The sequence below is a fragment of the Dermacentor albipictus genome, unplaced genomic scaffold (assembly GCF_038994185.2).
Source record: "Dermacentor albipictus isolate Rhodes 1998 colony unplaced genomic scaffold, USDA_Dalb.pri_finalv2 scaffold_17, whole genome shotgun sequence".
NCBI classification, from domain to species: domain Eukaryota; kingdom Metazoa; phylum Arthropoda; class Arachnida; order Ixodida; family Ixodidae; genus Dermacentor; species Dermacentor albipictus.
Window position 1 is genome coordinate 363,010 of NW_027225571.1, and position 16,045 is coordinate 379,054.

Consider the following 16,045-nt stretch of genomic DNA (forward strand, 5'->3'; position numbering starts at 1 on the left):
ACCGTTTAGAACATACTTTTTCCGAGCTCCGACCAACTGTGGTTTAACGAGGCTTCACTGTACCAGTAACACACCGTTTTCAACAGACTGTTTCCAGCTCCGATAGTTTTTCTAGAAAAGACGCGATCATTGATGTCCCCGATGACATTCAGAGGAAGGTCTAGGATGTGGAGGCATTCGTCCTGCAGCGCTTGCTGTCTACTCGCCAGAAGATTAGAGACTTATTCAAACAATAAATTGTAGTTAAACTGTGCACAGCGTTCTCGTTTATTATTTACGTTCGAAGACACGCATTTGCTGCAAAGATATGCAATTTTCGTTGTTGCGTTACATTACCGAGATGGAAATATTGATTTTTCAGTACTCCGAAAATTCAAATTAACTAATCAAATTCAGCGGTCCCGCAAAGTTCGTTGTAACAAGACTCTATTGTATATACGCAATAATGAGATAAATCCGTGTTCAACATAACGAGGTTTGAGTGTAGAAGCTCTGTGATAGGGCTCTTATAGATCATGTTATTGCCCCATAGAGCGAAAAAGGTCATCTTTTGCAACTTTTAGAAGAATAAAAAATATAAATCTACGTTTAATGAGAAAAACATGGCTTATTTTAACCTCTACGATAGGTCCTCTTTCAATCAGCAGGTATATCTCGATTGGTGTTCCGAGCGGTTGTCTGTCCCTTTAAATGAATGCAAAATACACATCGCCAATTACAAGAAGACAAAAGTATACGATCTTTCCACTTCCAGTCTACACACGACAGTTGCGCATAGCTGTGTGCATGCCCAGATTGCATCAGCATGCTGCACAACAGATATCGCGACGAGCACACTCGCCAGCAAAATACTTTGCAAACCATTTGCTACGATTAGCCATGTGCCCACAGGTATGCATGAGCAGACGCGAGAAAGCCAAAGTGCCCATTTTACATTGAGAGTATGCCGAGTAAGCCTGCACAGTTCTCTCCAGTGTAGTTTCCAGTTTCTCATGTCCAAGTGTTTCAGTCTCAAGACCTTGTTCAGCACTTGCATTCTACAGAACAAAGTTTCTATAGGCAAAGGAAAATAAAAAAAAACAGCACAACACTGATAGAAATCTGACAGAGCTGCCAAGACTGAGTGCTAATGGCAGTATAACTACAGAACATGCGTGAGCGCACGTATACACGAACACAAGGGGAGCTCACCAATCATCCGGCAGAAAGGCCACTACTGGGGAGCACCCCCATAGCCTGGATAGCTGTAACCCGGGTATTGTGCTGTGGCAGCTGCAGCTCCACCAGGGGGAGCCCCGTATGAGGGCTGACCAGCAGGGGGAGCCCCTGCAGGGGGCCCCTGCTGCCCAGAGTAGGGGTAGCCCTGCGCCGGTGGAGGGACACCTGCCGCCCCTGGCTGGCGTGGTGCTGCACCAGCACCTTGGCCTGGCTGCTCCTGGGCCCCAGGACCACTGCTACCCGGAGGGAATGCACCGGTCTATCCCTGCAGGCAGACAAAACATCACTCAACATACTCCCTCGCATAACATATGCATAGGGTAAAGTATACAGCAATGCTGTTACATTGCAAGGGCCTTGCAACATCTATCAGAACCGATGCACACACCATGGGTCTGGCATTTAATGGGTCCCTCACCAGGTCTGGCCATATTGAGCAGAGGAGCACAGAGCATTTAAATTTCAAACCTGATGCTGTTTGTCCTCACAGCCGTCGCGCTGCAAGCCGAGAGGAATTAATGGGCCAATTTGAAAAATTTTAGGGGCACAACGCTCCCTAGAGGACACGTAGCAACTTCCAGAGTATAACCAAAATTTGTTATGGGGCTTTGAGGGGCCTTTAAGGGGAGCAATAATTTTTGTTTCCTTCTTGACAGGATTTTGAAAATGTGTTCGTGCAACTTGAACGTGTTGTCATAAATGCAATCATTTTGGTAGCTGCTCTGACCTAATAAAGTACTACTTTAGAGGCCACCGCGGCCCAGAAAACACGCGCAAATACTGAAATGACTTTGAAGGCATCAAACTTCGCGCGCCATTCCCAGCCCATGCAGCCTGCTCGCACCATCTTGATCTCGTTTTGACCGCGAATTCTTTGTTTCTGTTCTGCCGCTTTGCAAAATGGCATCGTCGGCGCCGTTGAGGCGCTGTTAAGAATGGCTAGCTGCAGTGCAAGATTGCCACCCGCTTACGACTATGACGGCAACATACCGGGAGCTTTGCTGCCAACTTCTAGCCACAGCGTGACTAAATCGACTGTGACGAAATGAGTTCGGCGGGCCAACTATTGTTCCCAAACTCCACAACGCGCTACCCGGAACTGCTCCGAGTTCTACGGGGCCCCTCTGACATCGGTTCCAGACCTTCGAACGTGTGTGCTTTTGTGCGTGTAGACCGTCCTGCAGAGAGGCGGTGAGTTTGCGATCACCAAACGAACGTTCGCGCCGCCTTGTATCGCGGGAGGACCGAGTGTTTAAAAACTGGTGTTGTGCGGATTCTCGAGACACTTCTCTTGAGCAGTCATGTTAGACCGACACTCTCTTTCAAGCAGTCATGTTAGACTGATGTACTTTCTCAAACAGTCATGTTAGACTGATATAAATATTGTTAATAAACCCATATTCCTCGTTCTCGATGTGAAGCAGTCCTTCCCTTCATCAACGTCCTCAGCGTGGATAAGTTGGACGACGGCATGGGCCAGCTACCTTCTAATTCATGCCCCACTCCAATCTTAACGGATCACGAACGATGGGATTGAGTCCCCAATCCTGACAGCGCTAGTGGAGGTTCCCTGCGATGCGGAGCGCCGATTGGCCGGAGCAGCGCATTCAAACCCCGCGGGCTAAAGCGCGCCTGCGGCGGCGGCTGCTCCTTTGATGCCACGCCCACCCAACACCCTCTAGACTGGCCCGCTGCGCTCGCGTCCTTGGCCCTTGCTCCGACCGCCTCAACAGACGCTTGCGTGCGAACTGCTCATCACCTCGCGCTATCTTTTGGATTATTTTCTCAGCTTCTCTTTATTTTTTAGCTAGTTCTTTGCTGCACGCGATGCCAGCAAAGCCCAAGACAGTGCAGATGTTCGGTGCACGGGAGCGTGATATGGACGTCTTGTTCAGCATCGAACTTCTGATCTTCCGCAGCGAGTGCCGACTGAGTACTCTTTACGGAGGCGGAGCTGTGCTGTCAGCTGTCGCCAGTCGAAAATCCGACACATTGAGTGTGTCTGGAGCCGCAAGTGCTAATTAGAAGCTCCGCACGAGATTTCCAATAAAAAACATGTGTTCAACTTTAAGGCCCGTTTTCTCGGAATGGATTTTTTCGCTAGTAGTGGTGCTGGGGAAAGCAATATCTCAGAACCGCTCTTCAGTTTTGTATGCCATTTTTTTTATTCTGTTCATGAATGACTTTGCCAAGGGGTAACAGGCTATTTTTTAATGCTGATGCAGTTTATTTATAATAAGCAAATATTTTATAAATGTGGTCACTACTAGCTACATCAAATTCAAAGATGTCTTAAAGTTTTTTGGAGGGGAAATTAAAGTGAATTTCAGCTTCCTACGATGTCCTGGCGTTTCTGCAGGCTCTTCCTCAGGACCACCTAGTTAGACCTCATTAACTCTGGAACTAGTAAACATCTTCATGAAACTTTGCAGTTACTCATAGGTCGGTGGTGTGAACGTACCCAGAAAGTTTCATCAGGATATCCTAAAAAATAAAAATATTAGGTCTCCAGGATAGCCTCCCCCCTTAAAGCAATGAAGATGCACTATAATTTGAGATGCAGAATGAATAATTAACTCAGTATGGCACATATTGCAATTTACGAATTGTAAACTGTTTATACTGTTGTACTAAAGAGGTACTCAAAATATCTTTCACTTAATATAGTGAAGCAATACAAAGCCAGGTCAAAAATGTTCCACATCGTAAACAAAAACGCACAAGTAAGACAAGGCAAGCTGAGGCCAAAAAAATACAGGCGATGGCTGCATACGCTTCAGGCAGCATGGGCATTGGAGACAGCTCACCGCAATAACACGTGCAAGCAGTCGGCGAAGCATAGATTGCTGTAGCGAAGCCCTCCTGCACACTAGCAGCAAAGCATCAGAACAAGGGGTGCCCATGATACATGTTTAGCAGTGCAAGAGAGAAGCATATGCTGTTCAGCGCATGCAGAGGCAGCAACTGTGCAGAGAACACGGGAGCCCTTTGTAAACATGCTACATACACATGCACACAAGAGGAAGCACTTCATGGAAAGCCACCAACTTCAGATGAGACAGAGAGGAGATTATGTTTTTAGTACACTATGCAGTTATGGCGTGAAGACAGCACAGGGTGCACAGCAATTTGAGTGGTATGGTGGCACCTAATCGTACTCCTGCCTGTAAATGGGGTACCGCTAGTGCACACAAAACGAGGGTCGAAACTGCAGCCGCTTTGCAGGAGAGAGCGGGTGATCACGCACAAATATATGCTCCCTGCTTAAACTACAGGAATACAAGTCACTTTCAGACATTACGGTGTCAATAGAGGGCAGGTGCACTGCTGCAGGGGCCCTTTAAGTTCAATGTTTGTTTGAGCAAACCATATGTTGTCAAGCTTGATTTGCAGCAGTGCTTTGCAACTGCTGGACTCGTTATTGGTTTGGCAATAAACTACTTTTAACGGAATGTTACCCTCGTTTCCTACATCACACAAAATTGCATGCAGCAGAAAGAAATACTTGCCTTATTCAACGGTTCAGTAGACTTCTAGAGAGGGGGAAAACAAAGGACATATATGCAGAGTCTTAAATTCAGGGCAGAGGAGGCCACAAGAATGAAAAGAAAAGCAGCAGCATCCGTGAACGACACTACCACGTGACAGCATGCATAGCAAGATTACACCAAAGCCCATGCATTATAAGTGCACTCTCACCAAACTAGAGTATAAGTATGGCTGAATAAAGGTGCAACACATCCGAATAATGCATGTGCACAAACTAGGGGCAGCAGACGATATGGGAGCTCTCAATGCAGCCAAGGCAACAGCAGCAAACGGCATCACCACTAGAGCTGTCATCCTCACCTGCTGGGTTTGATTACCCCGAGTTTGCTGCTCAATCATCTCTGCTTCTCGGAACATCCCCAAGGACCGGTAGTACTCTATCCAGGCTTGGCTGTAGTCAGGTTGTGCACCTGTTCACCAAACAGAAGGCACCAGCCACAAGTCAGCAAGCACTGAAAGCAAGACTATTACAACAATGCAGGCCCAAAACAGGCATTCCAAGGAAATGTAACAGCTTTTGTCATCTTGCTATAATGAAACACCATTGCCTAAGCATGGCTTTTCAAAGCCATGTCCCCCCTTAATCTGGCAACAGGTGTATGGATGTGTTGGTAGGTTTGGGGCAGTTTTTCAAGAAATTTTTGCCCGCTCCACAGAATCTGGAGAATCAGCCATAATTTGGGAGTATCCCAAATAAATTGGGAAAGTTGGCAGGTATGTATGTGCATGCACACACAAAAAAAGGACCAACCTGCAGGTGCCCCTGCTTGTGGAGGCTGCTGCTGCGGCTGCTGTTGGGGGGCTGCTTGATTCGGCATTGCTGGAGCAGTGCCTCCTTGCGGAGGCTGGGGTGTCTGCGGAGGCTGGCCACCCTGCTGCCCATAGTATTGTGCATAATATGCAGCCCAGGCCGCTTCATTGGCATCAGCGGCTGCTTTGGCTGAAATGAAAAATGGGTGCACTTATTTTCGGACCATTGTGAATGTTGGAGGTTAGCGACATCAAGTTCCTCATGGGAACAATCTTTACGAGTAGTCTAACAAATTGCAGTGCCTGGTTTGGCTTGCACAAAATTTTCCGATAGAAGCACAAATTCCCAGTTTTTCCAGAATATTCCTAGACTATTCAAGAACGCTGAGAATTCCCCGTTTGCCCGGTTTGTAGACACCCTGAACTATTGTTGGCACCTACGTAATGCAAAGCATCGCGCAAATAGCCGAAGCGAAATGTGATGCCTACATGGTGTTGCCTGCAACAGGGAACGGCGGCGCACTTGGATTATCACCAACAAAAAGCGTGCAGTATGCTACCAATGGCACTAAGGACCACATATTGCAGAGCAGATCGGTGAAGATGCTTATCACAATTAGCGGAGAGAACTTGGAGTGCCCCCTCTCGCAAGTGACGCGATGGACAGGACGCCATTTGCTTGGCTGCCACGTAAGATCGTTTCTTTCATGCATGCTTTGGAGGATCGGTGGCTCGAGCCTACTTATTGAAGGATATGCCGGCTTTTTTCCCCCGCTGCAGTGCCTGAACCGCAGTTTCTTGTTCAAAACCGCGCAAATTGAGAAAATCTGCGGCTTAAGTATTGGAAGCTATGTAGCACTGAAGAGGTCTACTGGTTTTGCAATGCACCTATGGGCTGTGCCTGTACATAAATTTTGCATAAGAAATATCTGAATTCAACACGCGAAGTTGTTTATGATGCTCGGCTAAACACTTAATGGGAACATATCGAAGTTCTATTGTATTCAATTTTAAATAGGGGGGTGACTCTAAGAGTCCGCTTAGTGGACTGTCCATTTCGGCCGCTGCTGATTGGCTAGGGCCTGTCGTAGTCTCCTCTCTCATACAGCTGCATCTACTCAGCAGTAGCCGAAATGGACAGCCCACTAAGTGGACTCTTCCAGAACACCCTGCTATTCGTTTTTTTCACACCACAAGCTTATACCAATTTTTAGATCACAACCTCATACCAATTTTTAGGTAACGAATCCAAACTGAGTTCATATATTTCACTAAATTTTGTGTCAAAAATCCTTGACACCATAATGACACCAGCACAACCACATGCACTAAGGCAAAAAACTACTGTCACCCTGCCATGAATCTGTCACCAGATTGGCTGGAGCAGGGATTAAAACAGGGTTTTTTCTGTAGCCTGAACCAGGATTGAATGTGAGGAATTAGTGACATCCCCCATTCTGCCCAAACTGGTAGGCATGAATGTGCACATACCGTAGCCCATAAAAGATACTAAAAACATTCATGAGTGGCTATGTAGAGAAATAGAGAACCACCTTGTTAAGTGGAGAAGATGCTCATCGAAAACAGCTATTCCTCACCTAGGATACTTTGAAATTTTGGTCACTAGTAGAAATTGTGATGTTGATTTCAAAGCTAATTAGTTTGATTGTATCTGTAATAGTTCCCAAATTGCAACATCTGCTGGAACAAAATATAGGGTTTTTTATGGACACATATTAGCTTAGAACTTTTCACAGAGCATCATGCCCAAACTCATTTTGCTGTAAAGTCTTGTGTGTAGAAATGTATGAAGAAAAAGCTATCGAAAATGTGCAAATTACGCCACATTTTCAGCAAAAAATCAACGGTACCAGATGCATAGTTTATGTTCCAATATCAGCATTTGTAATGGGTATCAATATTTTAGATACTTGCACTCTACATTGTCTCGACACAAACTAAAATTACGTTAAGATCTCACAACTTTAAGTGCATGAAAGTTTCCATGCTACTTGTCAAAACTGCCTCTAAATGCAAATTGAGATGAATACATTTGAAAGTAGTAAACATCAGTAGGAAAGAAGGAAACAAATGAAACTGAGCTCCGGTTTCTCAGCTTTCATTTTTTTTTTTGCAGTTGCTTTCAGTCATCCCAGTGCCATTTCGCAGCGAATGAAGACAAAATGATTCTGTCTTTTGCACTTCGATCTTGAAGCACTGATGAGTGCAATAAAGCTGTCTATTTATAACAGCTCAAAAATTTCTGGGTTTTTGCAAAAGTCGTTAGTAAGACAATATGCATAGGAAAGCTAAAAAAATATTTTATGCTCATTTTGGCATTTAAAAAATAAACCAATAGCTTAATGGCAGAGAATGGGCCTTTGTGAGCATGCGGATGTGAAAATCTTGGCGAACTTAGGTGTAATTAATTTGAGGATGAACATTAGAGGCTGTCAATTGTAACTCGAAAACTATAATAGCACATAACTACCGTATTTACCCACAAATGACCACACGTTCTTGTAAAAAAATTGACGCAAATTCAGGGGTGCTAAAAGAACAAACAATTTTCATCCCGTGTTTGCTGCGGGATGACAACAGGTCAACAAATAGGCAGCTGCCGCTATATGTAGTGCAAGACACACAAACAAAAATGGCAGCCGGCGGAGCAAGCCAAATGCGACGAACACGATCTTTTTTCTTCGAGAGTACATTACGTGCATTGAAACAGTTTCATCCGTGCCGGTAATGAATGATATAGTTAATATTGGCAAGTTTGCGGCAATAACAAAGCCATGTCCACTTTGAGGGCACAGAAACAGATGGGCGCACTTAGTTGCCAGTGATAAACACATGGCGGCCACGCTGCGGAAACTGCAGCATGTGTCTTCACTACTATCCTAATACGGCATGTTTCTGCTAAGGGTGAGTGAATATCTTAGCTGTGTTACAAACGACGGCGTATGAATAGGGTACACTTCTAACATATCAGTGTAAACGTGGCTTCCAATTTGTTGCGTGTCCACGAATGCAGACGAGAGGAATCGGAAGGTGGCTTTTTTTGTTGTTGACCACAACCACTACAAAGCCTACAAATAATAAAGCCAAGGCAATTTCGGTTGCAGCTTTTTTTATGGTAGTACAGAAAGTGGTGAAACGAATGAAATGGGGCATCTGCTTAAGAATCTGTTCGGTGCATGCAGACCGTTTGGTATGTCTAAGAGTCGGTGTAGATTTCGACAGATGATAAGTGCGATCATCATTAGTCACACTTTGCACACGACATATCGCTGCGGCAAGTTCAGGGTGCGATCATTACACGGGAAATTTTTTTTAATTGATTTTTGATGACAAAATTGAGGGGTGCAATCATTACGCGAGTGCGATCAATATGCGAGTAAATACGGTAATTTTCAGTTCTGATATCAGCATAACAATTTAAATTTTCCTACTTCTCTATTCAGCAGAAATACGAAAGTTGAAGGCGCCTCATCTACAAGAATAAGGCGTTCTCAACCTCTCCAAGCTGCAATGATCGACAGCGCTGAGGTTCCAAGAGGCGGGCATTCAAAGATAGCCGACATGCACATAAATTTGTAGTTTCAATAGCCACCGCAACCGATTCAGATTTATTTTTCACCAATTTCTTGTTTGAATTCAGCCTCCATTTTTTAGGAAAGTAAGAGTAAATGACCAAGGATATCAACTGAAAGATGAGAAATCTTGCAACACTATTCTAGGACCATCTCCTTTCATTCGGATTTCACGAGACTTAAAAAAATGACCAATTTAACCGAATGTACAATAGAACCTGTGCCAGCGGAAACTGCAGATGTTCTGACGAGAAATGGGCGGGCACGCACTGCGGATAAGCTGCTGCGGCAGGTGGCTACTGTTCTCCGTAGCATGTGCCTCACCCCTTTGCATGGAACGCATATCATACGACCGCAGTTTGGCAATGTACTAATAATGTTAGTGCGGAAAGACGTGTTTCCCTGGCAACATATCAATTGCAAAGTACTGTAGCTGTATCTAGTCATATTTTTGTGTTGTGTTTTCTGAGCCGAGAAACAGTGCCATGATGAGCACCACCTTTCCACACAAGCGAAAGGCAGCTTCCATTTAACAAAATTTCACTACTTTTGCAAGGCATGAAGAGACATTTATCAAGCAACATAAAATTCCTAAACAACAGTATCGAGCGAGGCACAGGTACCAGGCATGTGTGTTGCAATGAACTCAAAGCAAAAGAATGCCCGTGGCATGCAACCCTGAGACAGGCCTAAATGTGCTTCTTAAGAGGTGGCAAGTACTCACATGGGTCATTTGGTGGCGCACTCTGGTTCCGCCAGTGCTGATAAGCATTTCCCCAGCCCTGTGGTGCGTATGGCTGGTTGGGAGGCGGAGGCTGTTGGCTGAAAGAGAAATAACAATGGGAACACAATCTAAGTACATGCAGTCTTCCAACACTTCCAACCAAAGTATGTGTGCAGAGTACTTACTAAGGCTGTGGGTACTGTGTCGGGTAATTAGGGGGACCCTGCCCATTGGCCGCTCCTGGAGGAGGCTGCAGAGGGAAACATTACGCAAATTTATGCACACTGGGATCACATTGAAAAGGATTGCACAAAATTCCACAAAGTCAAGCACAGAATCTTGCCATCATATTTCCCAATAAGAAAAATGCCCAACAGCAATGACCTATATAAATTCCAATTGATAGAGTGGGAAGAATCCAATTGTATTGCAAATTAGTGTTTTCAACAAGCACCAATCGGATGCTAGGAATGCAAATAAGAATAGAGTAGACTTTCGTTATTCGACTTCGCACACTTCGATTTTTCAGTCACCGTATTTACTCGCGTAATAAACGCACTACCCCCAGATTAGTTGCAAAACATTTGAATTTTTTTGTGTCTTCACGGAATCAATGCACCCCCAACTTTGCTACTGTGCAGTCCCCCAGGATCGAATGGCCGTGCTGTAGTTTTTGGAGAGCCTACCGTAAAATCCGGAATATATGTCGAACTTTTTTTCACAAAACCATTGTGAAAAGTCGACCCTCGTCTTACATACCGGACATTGGCGGAAAAGCTAGGGAAGTCTTGCAACAATGGGCGGATGAAGTAAACAGCCGCCATCGACATCAGCAGCAGCGCGGCGTGGTTACAGTGTACTAGAATAGGGGCAGTGTGTTCAGATGGCGGAGCGCGCCACGCGCTGCTTTGAAGCCGGGAGCGTAGACAGGTCCCGGAGGTATGCGGCGGCGCTGCAGTCGCACCGGCTGTACGGACGCATGCAGTCGCGTTCACCGTGTGTTGCGCCCGGTTGCAGCGTGCCTGCTCTGAAGGACTCTGAAGGAATTCCTCGAGTTTCTGTCTCGTTGGGAGTCACATGCAAAATGATTACCATTTGTTGGGCGTGTTTGTAAACTGACTTCGAAAGTATATTTAGCGCCAGCGAATAAGGACAGAAGGGAGACGACACCACAATGTGCTAACTTCAACAACTTCATTTTCAGGAAACACCCGCCTGTTTAACTGTGCATGCGTTAAATAGATAGGTGTTTCCTGAAAATCAAGTTGAAGTTAGCGCATTGCCGTGACGTCTCTCTTCTCTTCTTGATCGCTGGCGCTAAATATGCCTTCCAATGTAAAAGGACTTGTCGGCTTCTTGAGCCAGTCGACGGCAGATGGGCTTCGTGTGACATTGTGCAGCACTTTGGCTCTGTTAGAATACTTGGAAGGAGAGGGTTTTAAATACCTATTGACATCTAGACTAAGCCAATATAAGTTGCAGAACTTCTTGTGCGGTAGTCGTGAGGATCCAACGATCACCCAGCGCCGTCTCAATTTTTGATTGTTTTGAATTGCCCGCCTTTTTATAACTTGGCGAAGGCAATGCAAACAGGGAACACATAGGTCAGTAAAGATTGGTATCACTACTTCACTCACCTGATAATTATGACAAGGTAGGGGACGTTGCGTCACTTGATGAGTTAGTTGAAGCTGGAAATCTAACGCTGGTAGAGCAGGGCTAAACAGTACTCGGGCAGAGCACCGGGCTTATGTGGAGAAAAGGAGCGATGACCGCCTCATCCATCATATATGGCAGGGTATGTCGCGCAAACATTTTTACTCGCAACAATTGTGAGGACTGCCGCTCTCTTCTTTTGCAGAACTCTAGTGTCAGTAGCAGAGTCTCAAAATTCACAAATTCGTTGCAGGGGAGGATTGCTGTATCCCTCCAAGTTGCTTTTTGAAGTACTAAAGAAATTTAAGGGAATATCTTCACAACCTTCTTCAGCAAAGAGGAGCTTTCGAGCGACAGCATAGTTGATGTCATATTATTCTATTGAAAGCTTCAAATTTAATTGGCTATGCCATAGGCTGCAAAATACATGCTGATAATTTCACATCAGCAGTTGTGCGTTTTTATGTCTTAACAAGGCTGCACTTTTATGTTAAAGGGCTTAATCAGTGAAGAGAAGCACGACGAAAAAAGAAATTGCACTTTAATGTTGGCTCCAATTGTGAAACGTATATATGCTGACCCTTGCCTAGCTGTTACTTTTATCTGAATGCACAACTTTTTCTGGTGCATTCAAAAAGCTAATTTTGTGAATATAATTAAGAAATGAATTAAGGAATTCGTTTGCGCATATTAATTCCGCTGTAGGTCTCCATTGTTTGGGATGGAATGTACTCCCACTGTTTTCCTGTGTTTTGACATACTCTGTGTAGTTTTGCAGAGATCCCTATTACTTGCCGTCTTTCCTACCTCTTTTATTTCTTTCATAAAAATGTAGGATGTCATTCTGTCTCATACTCGCACATGAGTCTGACGTTCGGGAGCACTTCATCATGTAAATAAAAAAATTCACGAATGAATAAACTGAATAAACTAAGTATATGTAGTTGCGGGGGGTTCGCCAAACAGACTGAAAGAACGAGGGACAAATGTTTATCACGAAAAAAGGTAAATGCCAAGCAGGTAAGCTCCTTGGCTTTGGGCTATGTACATACATATTGTTTTGCCTTCTCTTCTACAACAGCGGCTGAGGAACTAAGCGCTTGACGTTGGGTCGCGGATGCCACGGCCGCTTTTTTATGAATGCTAAACGCAAAAGAAAATGTGTGCATCTGGAATCCAGGTTGGTTATAATGAATTCGATGTCCTTTACTACGGCGTTATTTCCAGCCAAGTTTTCCGTCCGAATAATTTCTGGTTACGTGGCAGCGTGGCTCAAAACAAATTTAACGGCTTTTACGCCACTACTTCTGTGTCTGAAAAACATTTGCTGTCAGGTTAATAAATCCGTCTAATGGGTGTTGAGATGCGATAGGAGTGCACATATAATTCATCTATTATATGAAGTGTGTTTCGGGGATGCATCTGAACATCTGCCGAGCATTTGCACGTCTTTATTCGATTGCGACAGAAAATTATTATCAAAATATCAACATGCGCTGGCGCTGCGCCGTCCGTTCCGTACAGCCCATGTTCCTAAAGCGCCATCTCGTGCTATCTACATGAAGCGCCTCAGCGGTGAGCGCTTCCTGAACACACTGCCCCTATTCTAGTACACTGTAGCGTGGTGACATTGTGGCACCGCCATTTTGCGTTTCCATTGTCACAAAGTTATATTGGTTAAAGGCTGCTTTTTCACATTTTGTTTCAAAATGAGTGGAAGCCGACGGCAATTCGCTGTCACCTGCAAGAAAAAGGCGATTGAGTACGTGGAAGCTCGCGGCAACCTGGCGGCACAGTGCGAATTTGGAGTATCCGAAAAGAGCATTCGGTAACGCGCCTGATTGATGCCATCTGGAAGCGGCGTGGCAGAGCCTTGTTTCTCAAAGTTGTACGCCGACTTCCTCTTTCTTTTTTTCCTAAATTTGTACTTCATAACGAGCTTCGAAGTCGAGGTCGGCATTGCTGTCAGCGTGGGAAACCTCGTTGGCACGCACGGCATGCGCGGAGTGATGCAGACGATGCCAAGCCTAGCCAATGGCGTGGCTAGCTGATGGTCACGTGCCTTTCTCAACCAATTACAGCACGCACTGGGTCTTTTTGAGGCGGAATTTCTTCACTGCCAATATGCGGACGGAGCCAGCGGTGGCGGGCAAATGACGGCGGTGGAGGTAAAATGAAATACACAAATCGGCGCGACCAAACAACTGCGGGGGCTGTCACGCCGTGGAAAAAGCTTTTTTTACAGAAACTTTGGTTCATATTTAGATGACACTGTTGCCATAATTTATATTACGGCTAAATTATTGATTTAGAATGTGCAAAATGTGGCAAAGTGGTAGAATAGTCGGATATTCTGAAAGTACCTCTTCCAAAATGTTGATTTTTAAAGATGTTTTTTGTCCAGAACCTGCGCCCTCATTAAAAGAAATGTTATAAAAGGTTTCTATGAAGAGCTATTGTGTGCAAAGTAATTGGAAATTTATACAGGCTCAAATAGAAAGACAAAACAAAAGTTTATGAATGAACATCTTGCTTCCTTTTCAACAGAGAATATTTAATGGCTTTCCACGCTACAATGCACTTACCTAAGTCTTTTTTGTGTTCTGATGAACAGTTCAGGAGTTTTTACTTCAAATTCGCAATTTATGGCTATACTCAGTCATGCATTACCAATGAAGGGGTAAAGCTGTTTAAGCTGCAACTAAAATTTTCAATAATCAAGCAGCAAGCCATTCTGATTCTACGAAGAGAAAATTGTCTTGTGCTTAATAAGGAATCTACAAGGGAGCCGTGAATTTAGCTTTTTCTGCGTGCATGGTCCATGGAAACTGACATTCCTTTTCATGCACACACCGATTCAAAACGAGTGTTCCACATTAGTAGAGCCATACAGTGTCTTGTAATTGGTAGCACTCAGCAGTTTAACGAAGCAGTGCTTGAAACAAAAGATTGCCAATAATTCTCACAAGTGATTCTCACAATTCTCACAATAAGTCAACAAGTGTTTGTGATTCCCCGACCACATTCCATAGGCTCTAATGTATCAATTCTCTCCGCAATGAATAACTCATTCTTCCGGTTAAAAAAAAATTTCCCGGGGCAAAAGTCATGTGATCTACCAGATAAGAAATCACGCAAACTAATTCTAACCGTCTCAGATAGTACTGGCAATTATAGAAAACATTTTCTGGTCCCGAATGACTCAAACTGTCGCAAACGCATCAAAATCGCAAATAACCTGCCGAATGTTGCAAAACCATAGGGGTGCCATTGCTAGCTGTTGATAACGCAGCACAGCATTTTGTGACAGCCTCCGAGCTTGAGATGAACAACGTTCACTGAAGCCAAAGCCTAGCCGAATCCACACATTATGGCTGCTGGCTCAATCCTCACTAGAAAACTGGTGCGCTCGTGATTCGCCATGCAAGCTCTAACCTGTCATCTTTATTTCTTTTGCGTGTTTTCTTGTCTACTACTGCCACAAAACAAGAAAAGTTTCTTTCACTGGAGCAGAAGGCTCAAATTATTGCCGTGGCAGCAGCAGGAAGACGAAAAGGAAGCATTGCCGAAGATTGTCAATGATACCCAACTCTGAAGCGGGCCTCTCAAACGTACTAGTGGCAAGCATGTCCGCGCACGTAAGAAAACGACCCAGCCCATCCGTGAAGACCTTGACAAGGCAGTTCATGCATGGTATTGTGACACAAGGGGAAAGAAGATTCCTATCAGGGGTAGTACGATACAGCAGAAGGTGCTGAATTACACCTGCGTTTTAGACATTTGTGACAATTTCAGTGCCGAGTGGTTTAACTAGGTCAAGGAACACTACGAGATCGTCGGCAAAATGTGCCGGAAGTTCGCTTGTGCAGACTACGAAAGTCAGTCATCAACAATCACGGCTTATGCAGAAAGGCTCACCAAACGACTGATCACTACGCATGGCTGCACTGAACATGACACCACGCAATATACTCATGTCATGTCAAGCACATTTTGTGGTGAATTCGTAAAGTTAGCAGGTAGGCAGGCACACTGTAGGCTTCTGTGCCAACTAATGCAACGAAACTGCCCCCCCCCCCTGCATACACACTTCTACAAAAGCCAAGCATGAGGAACGTGCACCAATGTCACCCTGACATGAATCTGTCCCCAGATGGTCTGGAGCAGGGATTAACACAGGGTTTTTATTTTTGCCATGACCAGGATTGAATCAAGGAAGTGTATCACATCCCCAATTCTGCCCAAACTGGTAGGCGCAGAACTTATGCACAGAAACTCCCTTAAGGGAAGAACACAGAAAAGAAAATCAAACAATACTATGTCCAAAATGTACAGCAATGGTCTAAAGATCAAAAGTAGGGTAAGAGGGCAATATCAATGTATGCGGACAAAATGTATTTAAGGGGTGACGCGGTGATCAAAGCGCAAAATTCTCATGGAACATTGAATTCTTAAACATTGAAATATTGCAATCAAGTTTACACTTTGTTGTTTTTCCCCATATTACAAGTGCAGTGAGAAATATAGCATTTGCATCACCAACTATAGCAACAAC

General features: G+C 44.6%; 1 pseudogene; it reads right to left on the minus strand.

Annotated features, from left to right (window-relative positions):
• LOC139052002 (far upstream element-binding protein 1-like) overlaps positions 1-16,045 on the minus strand; it is a 53,470-nt pseudogene that overhangs the window by 4,691 nt on the left and 32,734 nt on the right.